The 20,844-nt window shown below is 42.8% G+C and overlaps 1 pseudogene; it reads left to right on the top strand.

Moving 5' to 3' along the window:
• Positions 1 to 19,030: 19,030 nt before the first annotated feature.
• LOC105855169 (Y-box-binding protein 1 pseudogene) overlaps positions 19,031 to 20,844 on the top strand; it is a 40,598-nt pseudogene continuing 38,784 nt past the window's right edge.

The raw sequence follows: 20,844 nt of genomic DNA, 5'->3' as shown, positions 1-20,844 counted from the left end.
ACAGGAAGCAGCAAAGATGATGCTCATGGCGAGAATGGCTTCAGTGAACTTAATAGCAGGTCTGCTGTCTATTAGATTTGGCACAGGAGGCAGATCTGTAAGCCTCAGGCTCCTCATCTATAAAAGGAAGGATGAGGCCTTGCTGAAAACTAAATGTCAATATTAAATCCCAGTATGAAAAAAATGAACTTGACTTTGTAATGTTTCTACACCAAGATCTTATGACCCAGACTTCACACTGAATGTCTCTGGTTGTCGTATCAGGGAACCCAAGTGTGTGTATGTGCTCACATGAGCACAGGCACACGTGTGTGTACACTTCTTCAGACATCTGCCCTGTGTTTTCATTCAAATGCTCAGTGCTTTAAACCCTGCAATGTTTGCTAGGAGGTTTCAGTTCCTCTTTTCTTTCCTAAACCTGGCCTATCCCCAAATTTAGAAGAGTTAATATAGAAGAAGAAGAAATTGGATCATTTTATTTTTAAAAAATGTAATCAACAGATTAAAAATGTATATATTCAAGGTGTACAAAATGATAATTTATTATGTGTTTACATTTTATACTGATTATCACAATCAAATTAATTAATACATCACCATTCATAGTTACAACTTGTCTAGGAAGGGGTGCAAAGAGAACACTTAAACTCTACCCTTTTATCAATTTTTAGTTAAACAATACAATATTATTAACTATAGTTACAATGCTGTGCATTACAGTCCTAGTTACAATGCTGTGCATTACAGTCCTAGAACCCATCCACCTTTTAACAGAAAGTCTGTACCTTTGACCAACAGCTCCTCTCATTACATTCTTCATTCAGAGTTGTATATTCTTTAATCAAGTTGTTTTCCTGCTATTGAGTTGTTCAAGTTACTTATATATTTTGGATATTAGTACCATATCAGATGTATGATTTGCAAATATTTTCTCCCCATCTGTAGGATGTCTCTTCATTCTATTGTTTCCTTCACTGTACAGAAGTTTGTATTTTAGTTTGATGTAATTCCATTTGTCTGTTTTTACATTTGTTGCCTGAGATTTTGGTAACAAATCTAAAAAAAATCATTGTTCACACCAATGTCATAATTTTTCCCTATATTTTCTCTAGAATTTTTATAGTTTCAGGTCTAACTTTTAAGTCTTTAATCCATCTTGGGTTGATTTTTGTATATGGTATGAGATAAGGGTTTAATTTCATTCTTCTGCATGTAAATATCTAGTTTTCCAACACACTTTATTGAAAAAACTGTCCTTTACTCATTGTGTGTCCTTGGAACCTTTGTTGAAAATCAATTGATCATAAATGCATGGGTTCATTACTTATGGGCCCTCTATTCTGTACCATTGGTCAAAGTGTCATGCTATTTTAATTACTATAACTTTTGTAGTATAGTTTTGTAGTATAGTTTGAAGTCAGATTGCATGATGTCTCCACTTGATTTTTTTGCTAAAGATTGCCTTGGTTATTTGTGGGTTTTGTGGTTTTAAGGTGAATTTTAGGATTTTTTTCCTACTTCTGTGAAATGTGACATTGGAATTTTGATAGGGATTACACTGAATTTGTAGATGACTTTGGATAGTTATGGAAATTTTAACAATATTAATTCTTATAAATATGGAATATCTTTCCATTTGTTTGTGTCTTTTATTTCTTTCATTAATGTTTTATAGTTTTTACTATACAAGGATCTTTCACTTCCTTAGTTAAATTTATTCTTAAGTATTTTTGGTAGCTATTGTAAACAGATTGTTTTCTTGATTTCTTTTCCAGATAGTTCATTGTCACTACAAAGAACCTGAATAGACATTTCTGCAAAGAAGACATACAAATGGCCATCAGATATGTTTTAAAATGCTCAACATTACTAATCATTAGGAAATGCTAATAAAAACTACAATGAGTTATCACCCCACACCTATTATCAAAAAGACAATATATAACGAGTGTTGGTGAGGATGTGGATAAAAAGAAACCCTGGTAAGAACATAAATTAGTATAGTCATTATGGAAAACTACATAGAGGTTACTCAGAAACCCAAAACTAGAACCATCATATGATCAGAAATCCCACTCCTGAGTATATATCGTACGGATTTGAAATCAGTATGTCAAGGAGATATTTATCGGCACCCTGTGCTCATTGAGGTCCTACACACAATAGCCAAGTTATGAAGTCAACCCAAATGTCTGTCCGTGGATGAATGGGTGAAGAAAATGTGTTATATAGGTAGAATGGAATACTTACTATCCAGCCTTAAGCAGAAGGAAATGCTATCATTTGTGACAATGTGGACAGACCTGGAACACTTTATGCCAAGTAAAATAAGCCAGGCACAGCAAGACAAATACCACATGTTCTCAATTACAGGTAAAATCCAAAACAATCAAACTCACAGAAGCAGAGAGTAGGATAGTGGTTACCAGAGGATGGAGAGTAGAGGAAATAGGGAGATTTTGGTCCAAGAATACAAAGTTTCAGTTAGATAGGAAGAATAAATGATTAAGTATTTAAAATGATGGATAAGATGTGTTAGTTAGCTTGATTCAATCATTCCACACTGTATATACATATGATAGCATCACTTTGTATCCCATAAGTAAATACAATTATAATTTGTCAATATAAAAAATAATTAACAGCTGCTTTTTTCTGTTTTTAATGGTATACATAAAAAAAATTCATTTAACTTGTATGACCTGTAGAATTGGAGAGCTTTTAATGCATTTTAATTGTTTTACCCAGACAATATTAAGGGACTTATGTTAATGCTTTTTTCTATTATTTTGGTCACTGAAGGTTTAGTATACTAAACAATATTTGGATGTGGATTCAATATGAGTCATAAAAATATGCAGTCAGTGAAAGTGTGCAGGAAGCATACTGGGCTAGAAATAACGACAGGTGTGAAAGTCTCTGTAGGGGCACTGCTCCACCTGTTCTGTCCTTGGTGCAAGGGGGATCCATGTCCCTATCTAGAGAAATACCCATGTCAATTCATGTCCCTTGTGATTTAACAAAAGGTGACAAGTAAAGAATGTGCTTAGAATTATTGGGCCCACTCTTTGGAATGAAATTAACCTTAAGGTAGTGGATTCTAAACTGCTCTTTTTAAAAGCACCACTTTTTTTCTTTAAAAAAACACCTGATCGAAGCTCCCGTATGTGGAACAGTAAATGGCGGGGCGGCTCTGGTTCATGCAGGCAGGGCTCACTGCGGGGAGAAATACTGGCCATCGGCTCCGCAGGACACAGTGGCACTCTGAGGGTCACTGAATAAAAAGTAATTTCATCCTGCATGTATTTTGAGGTGAAATTCCAGTTTTTCTCTCTCAGAAATTACTGATACCTTTTAGTCTGTGTGGCTTTGAGAATAGCCTCCGTTATTTGCCCAGCCTGATCCTTTCCTGTGTTCTCAATGGTGTTACTCTCAGTCCACACTGGTTTGGCCCTCACTCCACTCTCACGTTCTTCCCTTTACACACTCAAAATTAGCCCTGCTCTGTCTTTAATCTCCCTGCATTGTAAGGGAGCCTTTGTTTCCTGCTAGTGACTTAAATATCTGCTACTAAATAAACGTAGCCGCAGGACATTTCTCCGGCCCCTCTTCTTCGGGACATTCCTCACACCGCCTGCCAGGAGCGTCTGGCGCTGCTTAGTAACCCTCCTACGGTCAGCGCTCACCCCCCTCCGCTCTGACACGGAGGCACGTCTGCCCTCGGGAGGCCGGCCTGTGTCTGACCGAAGCGGGCGCTGCCGGCCTCTCCCCAAGGGCGCAGGGCGCCTCGCGCCGGGTGGGCCCAGGAGCCCGAACCCGCCGCCGCCAGCCGTTCCGTCTGAGCATCTCGGTGCCTGCTGCCGCCGTGGGCCCGGGTGGCTTTATATAATTAAGTAGAGTCGAAATACAGCAAATAAACCTGGTTTCGTTTTGAGGGTTTTGTTAGATTCTTTTCAGCTTTGGCTACCTATTAGCATTACCTGGGGAACTTGTTCAGACCGCTGACACGCCGCCGGCCTGCAAGGCCGCCCTGTGCAAGACCGCCCTGTGCAAGGCCGCCGGCGTGCAAGGCCGCCCTGTGCAAGACCGCCCTGTGCAAGGCTGCCCTGTGCAAGACCGCCCTGTGCAAGACCGCCCTGTGCAAGACCGCCCTGTGCAAGGCTGCCGGCGTGCAAGGCCGCCCTGTGCAAGACCACCCTGTGCAAGGCCGCCGGCGTGCAAGACCGCCCTGTGCAAGGCCGCCGGCGTGCAAGGCCGCCCTGTGCAAGACCGCCCTGTGCAAGGCCGCCCTGTGCAAGACCGCCCTGTGCAAGGCCGCCGGCGTGCAAGGCCGCCCTGTGCAAGACCGCCCTGTGCAAGGCCGCCCTGTGCAAGACCGCCCTGTGCAAGGCCGCCGGCGTGCAAGGCCGCCCTGTGCAAGACCGCCCTGTGCAAGGCCGCCGGCGTGCAAGACCGCCCTGTGCAAGGCCGCCGGCGTGCAAGACCGCCCTGTGCAAGGCCGCCGGCGTGCAAGACCGCCCTGTGCAAGGCCGCCCTGTGCAAGGCCGCCCTGTGCAAGGCCGCCAGCGTGCAAGGCCGCCGGCGTGCAAGGCCGCCGCGCGCAGGCGTGGGGGTTTCAGACGCCGACTCGGCGCTCCAGGAGCAGCCGGGGCTGCAGCTGCGGGCCAGAGGGCCGCGTCCTCCCCGCACAGGCGTCCTGGGCTCTCCCGGCGGCGTAGGGCGTCTCCGCGCCGCCCAGCTCCCTCCGAGCGGCGCACGCCGAGCCGGCGGTCCGCGCTCCGCCAACCGCGGTGTGGCGGGCAAGCCCGGCGCCCGCACTCCGCTCCGCCCGGGTAGCGACGGGAGGCCGGCAGGTGCCCGCGGGCCGCCGCGTGGACAGGCTCGCGGCCGGCGTGTTCGGCCTGCCATTTCAGCAAGGACAGGGAAGACAGCCCGGTTCGCACCTCCAAACCGCCCATCGCAGCAGCCTCGACGCCCGAGCGACTCGTAATTCCCGCGTCCTGACTCCCGCCGAGCGGCAAGCGGTTTCCCAGTGGGTTGGGACGGTGTGACCCACTCCTTCCTGCAATGTAGATGGACCCAGCTCAGCAGAAGGTGACGGGCCACCACCGCGTGGGGGGCGGGACCGGAAGCCAGCGCCCCTGCCTGGCCGGCCGCGCGGTGACCGAGGAGACAGGAAGCCGTGTGGGGACCGCTCAGCGCAGTCCCAGCTCTCGGCGTGTCACCCACCGGGTGTGGAGTTAAACAACAGGAGGCTTCTATTCCGATTATTACCAAAATCAGTGCTGCATTTTTTAAAATTATTTTTAAGAGTTCTGACTATTGGTGATTCTCACTTTAGAGTTTTTCTTACCTGAATTTTATAAACTTTAGTCTGCAGATGTATTGCTTATTGAGGAAGAATTAAAAGGCATTATTAAAGTGTATTTGGTTTTTAATATTTGCTCAAGTCTATCTCAGGTGACCTGATTCCAACTTTTTCAGTTTAATATCTTGCAATTAAGCCACACCACCGCATAGATGTTAAAATGTTCAGTAGTTTTGAAAACCTACCAATTACTGGTAGCGATATACTAGGTCTTTAAGACAATTTAAAAGTACGTAAATTTTCCTTATTTTACAAATGAAAAATTAAAGCACTAAAAGACTTGTACTAACTTGCCCAAATTCCCAGCTTCATTCTGAATTTGCTATTTTTTGTAATTGATTTATTATGTCTTGTACTTGATAATATGATCTCTTATTTATCTATGCCAAACTGGGAATTAGTTTTTTAAAGGGTGATGTGTTTAGCATCATGACTATTTTAATAATAATATAAACTCCACTTTCCAAACTATATTTTATTACTGTGGCATTTTCTTCTATCATATATTCTTTTTATTTCTATTTCTTGACGGAATTGGGAATCTCAAGAACCAGATTTAAGTCCTAGATTTGCCTGATACAAGAGGAATGAACGGTAGCTTTGAAACCAGAAATATGGATTTAAATCCAATGCCCTGCCTTAGCTGTGTTGTTTGTCCTCCCAGAAGCTCATTTTCCTTGTCTAGGAAATGGCGGTTATATGCCTTCCTCATGAGATTCCTGTGGAGACAGAATGAGGTAATGGTTATAAATCCTCTTGTGTTGTAACTGGCACACTATGAATGCTAAGTTACTGTTGGTTCCTTTTCTTCCCTCTTAATCAAACATACAAATAATTCAAATGTATGTAGCTAAACACCCACACGATTCAGAGTCATCACCAATATGTTTTTGTGATCCCTTGACTCACATATGACTGATGAAGTTGAAGTTTACAGCAGACAAAAATAACTCAATTCTTTTTAATGAGTCAATCCAAACCAATGATTGGATGTCAAGAATGATAGTACAACAGAAACATGTAGTAAAGGTTTTTTTCCCAGAATAAAGCATTTGAGTTTTGGCCCCTAGAGTGCACACTGCTACAGGTAGAAGTCAGCACAGTGGATGATTTCTCACAAGGATTCCCTTGTGTCTTGCTTGGCAAGTGTTTTACAGAACACCTGCTGCCAGGACGCTGGAGTGCAGATGACAACTTACCATCTATTTCCAGAACTAAATCCATATTCAAAATATTCTGTCCCCTTGATATTAATGTAGAGAAGCTCACCCTACACCTTCTAGGCATTCAGTAAAAGAATGTAAAATCCTGGGTAATTTCCCCCCATAAATTATTATCAATGTTGTGCTGCGTTATATTTAACATTAATCTATTGTATTCATCCTTAGGAGGTTGTTTATACATCCAAGGCCACACGTGTACAAAGTCCCTAGTGCCTAGCCAAATTCGACCTGTAAACATGAATTTCAACTTTCTTTTGTTTCTGGATACACATTTTTGAATGTTGTCATTCAACATGGATGGAAGAGTTCATTTTACAGAATACTTAATGTGTAAACCCACCAGTTGCAGAGGTATCCTCTGCACCTTCCCTTAAAGCTGGGCATTTGGGCTTTCTGTGAACAAATGTGAAGCAAATAAATAGTAGAATAAGAATGGAATGGACAGAACTGGGCTCAGTTCCTGCCTTCATTACTTAATCAATGCTTCAAATTCGGTTAGAAATTTAACCGGTCTGAGCTTCAGTTTTTTACAAAGGACATCAAGACCAGCCCCACAAAATGTTCTTACTCCTTCTCTTTCCCTTTCATGCATGGATCCTGCCTGCTCTTCTATAGCTTCTGTTCACTGGTCTTTTCCTGTCTTGGTGGCTACCTCTCCTCATCATTGTTTTTCTTCCGATAAGCTCTCCTTTTCCTCGTGCTAGCATAACCCAGCATTCCTGTATCATTACCGACTTTTCAGTTGGAATAAACAAAAAAGCAACTCAGCTATCTTAGATCATAAAGCATTTTTGTCAGCCGAGTAGTTGAGAAGTTTGGAGGCTCACAGGGCCCCTGCCCAGGCGCTGGACTCCGTCACAGTTCCAGCTGTTCCTCTGTGCCTCCCTGTGCCTCTCGCGTGTGTTGCCTTTGCCCCAGAGAGACGTTCTCAGTACTGCTGGTGCTTCAAGCTTCACATCTTGGGGGAACTGTGTGTGGTGGACTTTGCCAAGTTTAGACAATCTCAAGTCACAAACTCTCCTCCTGACCCACCCCTAAGGCTGGGGCACATATCACCCTCAATGCCCTGGACTCAGTGGGTCCCTCCTGGTGATGGTCTTCCCACAAGAGAACACACCAGTGGCACACACAGGGATGGGGAGGTGTAGATTAGAGGAAGGCAAATACAACTTCTTCTACATTTTGTCACCAGTAGAGTCTCCTTTCAACACAATTTCCTGGTTCCATCACCTTCGCTTTTATGCAGTGGTGTTCTCATCCTGCATGATCCCCGAGGCCAACTCAGGGAGGTTCTGTGGGGAAGGCTTTTTCCTAGACAACAGTGCAGTGAGCGTGCTGCCAGGAGAAGGCTGCCTATCTGTCGGCCCAGTAATATCTAAAGAATTTGTTAAAATTGTAAAAAATCAAAACAAACAAAAAAACCACCTTTTTTAAAACCAGATATGAGTGTGAGAGTCTTTTGGCTGGTTCTACAGTAAACCCACTCATTTAAAGAACTAGACTTGCCACTGGTGGAGTGACACTGCATTGTAGAAGAGAAAAATTAGGGGGAAAATCCAATAATAGAGAAATCCTTAAACTATGGTTTATTATTCACTCAATTACTGCCTACTAGAAAAGCATTCAAAATGCATAGTGTCATGGAATTTACTAATGATTTATATTAAATTGAGATATTTTGATATAAAAAGTTCTTTATAATATTAGTATTCCTACTTAAAACAAATAAAAACAATGCATAAGTGGGTGGTGAAGACAAACACATGAAAAAATGAGGAGTGTTCATCTTTGGCATACTGGATACATTTTTAATAGTGAAAAGGAAAATAAATATGAGTTTTAAAATTACAGCAAATATTATCAACATATCCCATAGAAAGATTGTCTCATTATAATGAATATGTATACCCTCTCAAGGTGATTGCTTTATCTGAATAATGTTTGTTGTGTTTAGTTCAGCACACACACACACACCCAGACACCTCAAATATACAAGATGGCACCTGTATTATTGGTCCTGTCCATGACGGGTCCATACAGTATCATTTATCATCTCACCCACTTTTAGAAAGTTTTATTCAGCCTTATCAAGCCTCTCTCATGTAAACAGTCCTGCAGGAAAATAGCAAACGTGCTACATGTATATACACCATAATGAACTTCACAAATGAATAGAAGCACATATCAATTTTTAAAATTCTCATTTACATCAACCAATAGGGCCCTACCTAACAGAAACACCTATTACAGGACACCCTATAATTCTATTTCTCCTCATGAAAACCTGGAGGTATGAGCATCTCTTTGGCTGAATTCCCAGATGCCTGATGTTTTCGTTTTATTACAAGCCTTGCCCATTTTAATCTGATTCTCTCTTTATGATACATGAGCCTCTCCTTGCAGGATAAGTTCATTCGAGTGCAGTTCTCTCATTTTAAATTAATCGGCTGCCTTCAACATTATCCAGATTGAAGTGTTGATTGTGTACTATTTGTCTTCTTAATAACAAAAAATTAATCTGCAAAGGAAGGATCAAAGGAGGTGGTTTTTTCTCTACTGTGAGTGATGAAGTGTTCTGATGTTCTCACTGAGATAACGTTTCCCTCCTTATATTTATTTCTGTGTGGTCATAATTTTATTTTAATATGATTGCTTTCTGAACTTTATGTTTTTAACATTATTCCCAAAGCACCCATCAGACTCACTCCAGGTCTCATTGAGACCAGAGCAGTATGCATTCAAGAGTGCTGAAAAAACCCTCCCAATTTCCATTTTTAATCCAACCCTCATATCCTTTTTAGAGCCACGAATATAATGTCCACACAAGAAATAAATGTTTCAGAGACTCTCAGAGCTGTGAAACGCTCCTTTCTTTCTGACCAGTCAACGCAATCCCTTCCTGACAGCCCCTGCCTGCTCCTTGCTCACACCAACCACCTGCCTCCTTCCTGTTCTCCAGTGTGATGTAGGAAGGACGCTCGTTCACAGATGCCAGGTAGAACCAGGGCCGCATCTTCCCACGTGTGCCTAAGAAATCAGATCAGGTGTTCAGGATTCTGCTTACCAAGAGGTCAGGTCTGTGTTTCCTTGGAAAACGTCAGTCTAGGATTGCTCCAATCTTAGGACAAGATGAGGAGATATGTGGGTCCCTCTATAGAACTCTGCTCACGGGAATGAATGAAGATGATGATAGGGCCGCGGTAGAAATGCTACCAGAGTCCTGGAACCGAGCCCTGGTCTATGTATCATTCCTTCAATGAACTATTCAGCAATTCCGCCAATGTCTGCCAAGAACTCACGCAATGCCACATCCTAGGAAGGCAGCAGTGAACCACGGCACCCAGCCCTGCCCTCAGGTGGCTTAGAGGGCACGACCCTTGAGCCCAATAGTAACAAGGACCCTCAGAGAGGGACTGCTAGGTGCCAGGGATTGGTCAGGATGATTTACTAGTTCTTTTAATTTCCACAGAAATAATTCACAGAAGTTACTATTTCTGTCCCTCTTTTACAGGCAAAGAAAGTTAGGCAGAGAAAGTCTAAATAACTTGTCCCACAACACACTGCCAGCAAGCTGCAGAGCCAGGATCTGTGTCAGGCAGGAATGGCCCCAGAATCTTGTGTTCTGCCCCCTCCTCTGTATCCAGGGTCCCTGCCGTCCTCCGTACTCGCAGGACAGCTCATCCTTACAGACAAGATGCAGTCACAGGAGCTCTAGGGCTAGAAGTCGGGGCTGAAACTATCTTATCCAAAACGCTATTTCTGGGGAGACTGAAGCCCAGAGAGGGCTAATCATGGAACAGCGCTGGGTGCCACATCCCCGAGTTTCGGGCCACCTTCCTCGCTGGAAATTTGCTCCAGCGGGGGAGGTGCTCCGTGCTCACTGGATTACTCACTCGCCCTTCCCAGGCCCGCACCTAGCGAATGAATATGCTTGAATAACGCTGTGTTTTAACTTGAATTTCTCTTTGTTCATTTTTTTCCTTGCCTTTCTGTCTCCTAAAACTCTATGTTCTTGTAGCCCTGAGTCTTGACAGTGAGCCGCCACGCTGCAGAAAGGCTTTTACTACAAACAGTGTTCAAATCTCCTACCTGCCAGATGACTTTTCCCCCTACATGTGTCCATCATAGATAAGGAGGTAGCTGGCCTTCTGGAGAATTCAGGAAGATCAGACCATACCCCAAGTATTGTTAGTAGCCTTCTGAGTGTAGCTGGGGGTCACCAAGAGTGCGGAGCACGGACTAGGGATGGGCAGTGTGTAACCAAGCACGGACCATGCTGAAGACACCAAATGTGGGCTTCGTCCTCCCCTTGGCCTGCATGTCCTCACTTTACAGCCATGGTTTAAAATGTGTGGCCTCTAGAACAGTGACTTTCTCACAGTTAGTGCCTGAGAACTGTGGCTCTGATTATTAATCAGGAGATTAAATCCGATCTTGGTTACTTAGGTGTTTGCACTTGGTGAAAATTGATCACTTTGGACTTGTGCACTTTTTCATGATATACTTCATAATGTACATGAGATCTGAGATCACACTGACCCAAACCTAAACTGTCAAGCATTCGCTCCTACCTTTGATTATGGGTAGCTCTCCTGATCTGTTCTGGACTCCATTTATAAATGAAAATAATAACACCTCCCAGAGCTCTCCTGGAAGAGAGCTGCCCACACATAGAAGTGCTGGAACACAGCACCCTCCTTGATCACTTTCATAAGGAAGAGTTGATGTCTATTTCCCCAAATGCCCACCATGGAAGAGCATAACAAATGTGTTCGTTAAATTACCAATTATGTGATGCATTTATTTATTTTTCTCAAAGTGATAGACATTTCCTATCAAAATGACAAGCAAGGTTCAGTTAAGACAATGCTGAATTTGAGAGCACCGATATTCCTTACACAAGCCAGTGGCAGACAAGAGTCACTAGATAGTAGTTGATTCTCCTGTCAAGTGTGAGCCACAAAGTCCTGCTGAGTTTGATATCACCGTTCTCCAAGACCTGGCTTTAAATGGGCCATCTCTGGCCAACAGAGGAGGCATGAGGCAGTGAGTATTTATGTCTGCAATTACCTGATTTGCATAGCTAATTGCCCCCCGTTGCTGTGCAGCCTGGGCTGTGCCAGTAGTCTAGATGTGTGGCTGAGAGCCAACAACCACCTAGTGCAAACTCTCTCTCTGCAATTCATTTGCCAAATGGCTTAGACAAATCACTTAGTGCTTCCACATCTCAATTTCCCACTCTCTGTAACCGTGGCAATGGTTTATACTTGTTTACCAATTAGCTGACTTAGTTAATAAATTTAAATTGCTTTGTAGATAGGTGATATGGAGTGCAAGTAAGTATTAATTATTGTGATTTGTGAACACTTCTCAAGTAGTGAGTTTTGTATGCAAATGAAGCAATAACTAGCCTAATTTGGTAAAAAGGGAAATAAATGCTAAGTAGAAGTTGTGTCAGCAAGTGCAAATGTTTACATGAAAGCAGAACAGAAGAATTAGAAGACTCATTGGTGGGAAATTGTCCTTAGACTGCCAAATTAAACTGTTGCTTGTGGTGTCTAAAATTGATTGAGAGAGTGAAGGAGCTGGTGAGCAACCCTGGGACAGCCTCCCCCCTTGGGCAGAACAAGTGGAAATCCACACAGTTGGACCTGGGCAAAGCAAAGGCGCCCGACAGCTACTAAGGCCTTCCCTGACAGTAATTAATTACTGTGTTTAATATACCTGAGCTGAATGTGCGTGAAGAGCCATGTTCTCTGCTGGGTGATTGGTAGGGGGAGTGTGACAAAGAGAGACAAGTGCTAATGAGTTATTTTCAGCCTTTGAGGAATTCATAATCTAAGAGAGGAGGACCTACACACACAAGTAATTAAATCACTATAATAGACACATGGATAAACAACTAGAGTTAGGAGAAACCAGGAGAGGTTTCAGAGAGGAGGTGACATTTGAGCTCAGTCCTGGGTAATTAAGTAGCAATTAGCCAGGGAGAAATAGGGAAGGGGCTGGTGGGGCAGAGCACGCAGCTCAGGCTGCTGATCCGTGACACGCAGGTCATTCTGGCTACTCAGCTAGGTCTGGGCAGCACAGGATGAGAGACAGGCAGACCTGGGAGGAGATGGTGACAACAGCAGATGACAGGAGAGGTGAGGATCTGGCCTGGGGAAGACTCTAAGATGGCTGTGTTAGTACATCAATTCCTGAAAAGCCAGAACCTAGACCGAGGAGGGAATTTGAAGCCTCTTCCTTCAGTCACTGAAATTTCCCCTTTCAATAAATCCCAAGAAAGTCAAAGCCATGACAAAGTAGAAAGAGTATAAAAATGTCAGGCTTATGCTATTAAGCGTACAAGCCTAAGGAAGCCCAACAGTGATCTTTGCATAATGAATGCTCATCTTTGCATGTATCTGCAGAGAGACGTCATCCTTTTATTCATTTCTTCACCCACCCACTTGACACACGCTCCACAACCCCCACCAAACTAGCACCCTTTGTTGGATATTTGCGATTTGGGGATTTCTGGGAACCGAACCCTCTTGCTGTCTGAGAGGCTCTCACTGTGTGCTCTTGGGGGAGGCTGATCCCCACCTTTTTCTGGAGAAGCCATCACAGAGCAGATAATCCCTCCCCACTTTGAGCAGCCAGGAGGCGGGGCGGTGACCTGGGCCCAGGCACCTTCTAACTCCGGTCACAGCCAAGGCCACGGGTCTGAAGGAGTGAGGGAGAGGCCCGGCGCAGCTGAGATTCCAGGAGGGGTGGATGCAGAGCGTGAATGGTGACGGTCACACCAGTGGCAGGGCCCCAACCAGGCATCACCTCGGCTGCTGAGCGTCCTGGCCATTCTCTCAGGCTGGACGATGGCCTCTCACAAGGACTCTGAAAGCTCCCAGCATCTACTGGCGAAATACATTTTCTGTCTCAATTTACAACCAAGAATTCTGACTGCACTGCACAACTTTCATCCTGACCCTGGAGAAGTGTGGGGTGGATACGCCTGCCACTCAGCCTTCTCAATGCCAGCTACAACCAATGTCCTGCACTGACCCGGAGCTCAGCCCAGCGCCAGATTGCTGGGGTCCTACAGAACACCCATGTTTTGGCAGAGTAGAAGAACTGAAAGTTGCCCAGTAATGAATATGACCATTTTTTCTATACTCACACCCCAAAGCCCAAGAAAGGATAAAAGCACCCTTTATTCATCTCCTACTATGTGTTTGGCCTTGTGCTGTTGCATGTATCCCCTTCACATGTACCATCTCATCTAATCTCACTTTCTTTGCAGGGAGAGTATTATTACAGAAAAACAAACCAAGCCTCAGAAAAGGCTGGATGGTTTGCAGACACAGAATCAGCGATGTTTGCCTCGCTCCCACCCCTGCACTTTCGATTCACCAAGCACAGTTAGACATCAGGCAGAGAAGTTTGGTCTGTGATAAAGGTCAGTTAACAGCTTAGGAAACAAGGGGATGGAATGACAGAAAACAGGTGTTTGCATAGACATTCTCCAACGAAGATATACAAATGGCCAATAACCACATCATAAGATGCTCAACTTCATTAGATGTTAAGAAGATGCAAGTCAAAATTACAATGAGATCCCACCTCACCCCTCTAGAATGACTAAAATAGAAAAGACAGAAAAACGAATGTTAGTAAGGATGTGGGGAAATTGGAATTTGATACATTGCTTGTGGAAAAGTAAAATACCTTTTTGGGGTAATGAAAATGTTCTAAAATTATATTGCGGTGATGAATGCACAATTCTGTAAGTATAATAAAAAACATTATACGCTTCACAGTGGTGAACTCTGTATGAATTATATCTCAATAAAGTATCCAGATAAAGGAAAGCTATTAATTTGATTGATAATTATACCAGCTGACATATAACTCTCAGCAATTGTTCTTTTTTCTTTTTCTTCCAGACAGGATCTTGCCCTGTCACCCAGGCTGGAGTGCAGTGGCATCATCATAGCTCACTGTAACCTCAAATTCCTGGACTCAAGAGATCCTCCTACCCCAGCCTCCAAAGACAGAGGGATGAGCTCTATCATGTTTTTAACCAAACGGATATTATTAAATATGAAAGAACTCAATACATTTGAAAATTTTACCTTTAATCCCACAATAAATTTGTGATGTCTATATTATTTTTTCCATTTTATGATTGAGAAAAGTGAGGCTCATAGAGAATTTTTTTTTAATTTCACATAATTAATGAGTAAATTGCCCCAATGCACAATTCTTTGATTTCAAAATGGGAACCCATTTCTACTGTATACACCATGCTTACTTCTGCAGAAGTTAAAATACCTACTGCATAACTATTTCCTTCGGAAATATCAATAAGCTATGAAAAACATAGTATTATTTCTTTAAAACTTGTGCATAGAAATAGGTACCAGAGGTTGCAAAAGTTGTCAGAAGTACATGCCATGTGTGTCGATGATATTCAGTCATTTCTCAACCCTGTATTCCTGTGTTTAAATGAAACAACACTACCTAGAATCTATATTTGATTTAGTTTTCTTTAATCATTGTGAAATATATTTAATTTTATCCTCTCTTCTATAGAAAAGCAATACGATTAATGCACTGATGGTAAATTTTTTTAATTTAAAAATAAAAACAAAAGACCTTTCCACACTAGAATAGGTATTAAATTAACCACAAGAGGACTCTCCTATTATTTCCCTAATGTAATACAATAGAATTACAGGGAATGCATCAACAAAAAGGGAAAAGCTTTTTAAACTTCTATTTTCCAGTCTAAATTAATAGCTTCTAGGTTTATTGGTTCCCAGAAGGAAACAAGCTGGATTTGTTTACTCCTACATATGAATAATCATGTCCATCATGTTCCATTGGAGGAAAACATACAAAAATGATTAATGTTCCTAGTTATAAGAAGTAAACAATGCACAGTCAGAGGTAAGGAGGGAAAGAGGCTTGAAATGGAACACAAATAATGGAGTTTACATGAGGAAATTTGGATTTCAAGAGAAAATAATTCAAGTGCAAAGTTCAATTAAGTATAAGAAAGATGTGGGCCCTACTATCTGCCAACTAGCAGTGAATAAGAAATATTTTCCTCCTCTACAGTGCTTAAGGTCTCAGTAATCCCAATACAGTACAGAGAGTTCCACATTCAGGGAGCAGAGATACAGAAAAGTGGGAGATGGGAAGAAGTAATTCCCAGTATGAAATGACCTTTATACAGCTCTTATGTAAAAAATATTGAACATTAGCAAATCCTATTGAGATTAAACTAAAACAACAAATGATTTAAACACACAAAACCCTACGAGATACTGTTCCCCATATTTTCCAGATGGGAACACCGAGGGTGGAGCAGCTACGCTCCCTCAGTGTAAATGGATAGGTCTGTGTCTGCCACACAGCCCCAAAGCCATTCCGTCAAGCCCCATGGTTACTGTCTTCTCTGGGAGGAGTAGGCGGACTCGAGGCGGAGGGAAATCACGACAGGCATGCAGGCGAGTAGGAAAATGACATGAGCTGACATGCACGTGCTCAGGAGCTGCCAGCCTGCGGGAGTTGTTGGGGCAAAAATCACCAGTGGGAGGAGGGGAGGCAAAAGAATCAGGAAAGATCAGACTAAGGAAAGTGCTGCAAGGAATCTGCAACGGTCTACTCTTGCTGCATAACAAGCAGCCTCAAAATGTCAATGGCACACAAAACCCAGCAATTATGTCTTGTTCGTGTGTTAGTGGGTCAGCCAGGGTCACTCTCCTCTGCATGTCTTTCATCCTCCCTGCAGGACCAGCTGGCTGCTAGACGGTGTCCTTCCCTTGGCAGCGGCAGAAGCAGAGAGAGCTGCACAGGCACACTGGGAGGCCCTGTGAGTGTCAAATCAAATTAGTTCAGCGGCCAAAACAAGCCCAGAGTGGAGCAGTGAGGAACCGCACCTTGCCTTGGTGGCAGAATACCAAAGCAACAAGGCAGAGCATGTGATGACAGTGCTGTGTGAAGAACTGTGGCCAAGCATTGTACCTCCCACAGCACTAAAGCAATTTGACTTCAAGAGGCAGCTTCTGGGGAATCATTGGCAGCTTTTCCTTGGGAGGTTGAAACAGTCAGATTTGTTCTGGTCGGGGGAGAGTTTTAGAAGAAGAAATCAGTCCTTGGAATGCATACTTAGGAAGTAACGTTTTCCCTTTCCTGAAAAATGTGTGGAGCAGAAAGTTTCCACTCTGGCTGAGAAGGGTGCATAGAATCCACGAGCCTGACATACGTAGACGACTTCCATGAGTTGGAGCTGAAGATTTGTCAGGCTGGGGCAAATATGTGAGTACATTTTTCCATAGTTTTCATACACGTTTCTTTAAAGAAACTGAAAAGGAACTGGAATCATATTTCAAACTTTCTCAAAATTAAGCAATGTGGTTATATCTTTCTAAGTGTTTTTCACTTTTATTGAATAGACAACAGTTTAAATTACCACTTGACTAATTTTTATTCAACATGTATATATCCATCCAATAAAAATGGGAAATCCTTTTGCTCTTTTTAAATGGATGTGAGTATTGTTACAGCTCTACAGAGCTCTACCCACCACTGGAGCATGCTCCACCTACCAAATGATGTTGGAACTTGCCTGTTTAAAATGAGCTGCTATCCTCATATATTTGGTCTCTGTACTTACAAATATCTGAGCACCTAAGTTTTCCGAGCTTCAGTTTTCTTGTTGTTAAAAGTACTAATACCTACATTTATAAAGAAGTGGTTGGTATTAAGGAAAATGTACAGCAGGCATCATGCCTGGCATGGTGCCTTCAATAAATGGGAACTGTGATTATAGTTACTGTATAGTGTCACCCAGTTAAAAGTGAGCACGCAGTTAGGACGCATCAAAGTCTTCTCTACTTGAGAATGAGCCACTATCAAGCCCTTTGAAAACACAATAATCAGGAGGAAAATTGTTTGATTTCTTGAGAATCAGTGACTCAAGGAATAGGGGAAAAAAAGGCTACAGCATTTTCTCCTTCTTGGTTGGTTTGAACATGGCTCTACACTGCGAAGATTGAAAGTTATTACTGCCTGGTGACCTGCAATAAGGACGGTGGGAGCCGCGATGAGTGCTGGGGAGACATGTGTCCCGCCCAATCAGACGAACGTCTTTAATTGCCAGCCCTCTTCACAGGCCGGAGACAGGCCAAGAAACCACTAAGTGCACTGACCTGAGGTCTACAGCCTCTTCTGGAAGGCTGTTGAGGCAGAAAGGGAGGCAGAGGGGAGAGGTCACACATTGACTTTTCTGCTTCACTCCCTTCTTTTAAGAGAGTGAATCTGTCCAGAACAGCATTAGGTAAACTTGGCATTAGATTCATATAATGCTAAAGGAGAGTCCATGGTAATAAATGTGGCTCACATTTGACAAAGTTTTCGTCACATATATTTGCATATTGTATGTGCTTTAACTTTTATATTTCTTTCAAAATTAAAACCTAAAATAGCTAATCATCCATTATCCATAAAGGAAAAAGACCTATGTATTTGGATGTAATTTCTTAAGCACAAGAGTCTTAAATTTCTCTTTAGCTCTCCCATCAAATGATAAGGCAAAGAGTCTAGTTGTATATGCTTTACCCTATGTGAAAAAAAATATGGAATTTTTAAATTACATTGGAGAACAAGGCTATATTTTGTCCAAATTTGCCCTACAAATGTATCGTTGATGTGTATAAATATTTGGGCAGTCCACTCATCATTTTTTAAAGTGGACAAAAGCCAGGATCATCAACAGATTTTTTGGGTGCCAGCATAGCAACTGACCTAAAAGTTAGTGACAAAGACAACAGGATGAAAATTAACAAGAATAAAATTCCCTTCAGTAGCTTGGGAAAGTATGGGAAACTAGGTTTTATTCTTACACCTATAATGATAACTATAGGAAAAAACTGGAATGTCTCTTGCTCCTGTCCCTGCAATATAGGACTCAAGAAAGAGGGTGGTCATGGGCAATGCCAGGCTAGGACCACTGACAGGTCACTAGCAGACTGTAAGACATCAAGCCAAGGAGGTCTAACCTGTAGCCAGTCTGTCCAAGAAATGCTCAACAGGAGTTTGTAGGTAAAGCAGTAATTCAGCCACAAGAGCATCAATACACTGTGGTGCCAAAGCTTGAGACTGGGATAAATCCAATGAGAAGGCAGAAGAATGAAGCCAGAGCTCGGGACAGGTGGCAGGTGCAGGCAGACCTGCAGGGAGCCATGGCTGGTCAAGGCCACGCCTGTGAACACGGACTTTATATCACAGTGCCCATGCATGAGGGCCTCGCACCAAATAGAATAAAGGTTCTAAGGAGGCTCTGTTTTGTTGAATGAAGAACAAGGCAATCATTAATAGTTGGGTGCCATAGTCCAAGAGAACAATATATTCTTCTAGGAAGACACACATTACAATCTTACCATCTGCAGTCATGGCCATGACATCTCCTTTGCCTTATTTATCGGATAAAAGCAAGTCACAGACCTCACCCACACCCACAGGAAGAAGACAAGCAAAGGGTGTGAGCCCCAAGAGGTGAGGATAATTGGGAGCTATCTCAGATCTCAGTGTCCACTGACCACACTGGTCTTTCTTACTTGGGGAGAATTGGGGAAAGAAAATGCTACAAAACCCAGTTAAACAAAACCCAAAATTCCAGCAGGGTTTTTTCTTAACCATTAACCTATTATACAACTACAATATACACATTTGTGCTTCATGATTTATGAGGCTAATTTAATCTATTGCCTGTTTCAAATTTTATCATGAAATTCTCAGGCATATGAGGGTTCATAATCTTCCCTTTTCAGGGATAGTGGGGTGATGCTCACAGGAACATCGGGACTTTACACTGGGCCATCTGCAGCATACAAAAGTGGGAGCCTGAGACACACCCGTGCCACACACACACACACACACACACACACACACACACACACACACCCCACTCCTGCCCAGTGTTACTGTGCCTTCAACTTGCTCTAAGAAAAATCTGTCTGCTAGGATGGCTTAGAATGGACTATCATAGGCTAAAGAGTTACTCCTCACTGGAGGTTTCAGCAGAGGCAAAACAGCTAGTGGGTTAGGATACTGCAAAAAGGTGAAGTGCTTACACAATGTGAATTTTTGGTATCCCACTTCCAATATAGACAATTGGAAAGGGGATTAACATGAATGGAACACCTACCATTTGCCAGACACTATTATAGATGCTTTACATAGGCAGGTTGTTGTTGTTTTAATTTAATAATGACACAACTCCACAGTGGCTTCATTTTATTGAAAAGGGAAAGAATATTCAGAGATAAAGGAACTTTTCCAGATTCCATATCTAGATAATGTCAGAGCTGGAATTTAACTAGAGCCAGTCAAGATTTTTATTTTATTTCATAGGAGAATTTGTTTGTTTTGCTGCATTATACAACATTACCTTACAACCCTAGTACATGAGAAATGATTCTGCATGATCAGAATGTGAATTTGATTTGGTTTAGCCCCTTTTGTGAGTGACTAATCACATCACCCTGTGATTCGGGAAGGACGGCAAATGAGGAGGCAGTTTCTGTGCAATCATCCTGTCCCAGAGGCTTGGCTGGAGGGGAGTGAGAAAAAGCAAAGCTGTAAGAGCAGCTTTGAAGGTAGAAATAAAATGTACATTACCTAAATAGGACTGGTACCTTTTCCTGGCTCCCATCTCTACTTCAGTCAAGAAAATGGTAATTTGGCAGGGGTTGAGAAGAGATATGTGAATAATGAAAGATTACCAAAAATCTAGGTTTCCCCAGAATCAACAAAGAAACTCTACTCAATGTTCCAAATCCCAGGGCCTACCTGAAGACAGAAATTAAAATTTTTTGAGAAGTATGATGTCACTATGTTGGTTGGAAAGGCCTTAGAGATTCCCTAAATTCTCCCTGTGGTGTTCTTGATTTCTGGAGATGTTGCAAAGAATTAAAAAAAAAATAGTAATAAAGAAAGAAAAGATCTAAGCTAGACAAAAATCTCCCTTTAGTCAAGTTCATAAAAAACACAAATGCCAACCATTAGCAAAGGGCAGAGTTTTCAGGGGGAGGTCAACAGTGACTGAAGAACAGAGAGGGCACAGAGGCGGAGGCGGGTGGAAGGCCAGCTTCGGGAGAGCAGCGGGACAGGGCAGCCATTTGCGCCTCACCTCAGATCTACAGAGCCACGTCTAAAATTACCCATGGTCCTTCAGGAGCCTTTTCAGTTGATGTGTGTTGGGTG

Source organism: Microcebus murinus, chromosome 9, assembly GCF_040939455.1.
Source record: "Microcebus murinus isolate Inina chromosome 9, M.murinus_Inina_mat1.0, whole genome shotgun sequence".
In the NCBI taxonomy this organism is placed as follows: Eukaryota; Metazoa; Chordata; class Mammalia; order Primates; family Cheirogaleidae; genus Microcebus; species Microcebus murinus.
This window is presented reverse-complemented; position numbering and strand designations above follow the sequence as displayed.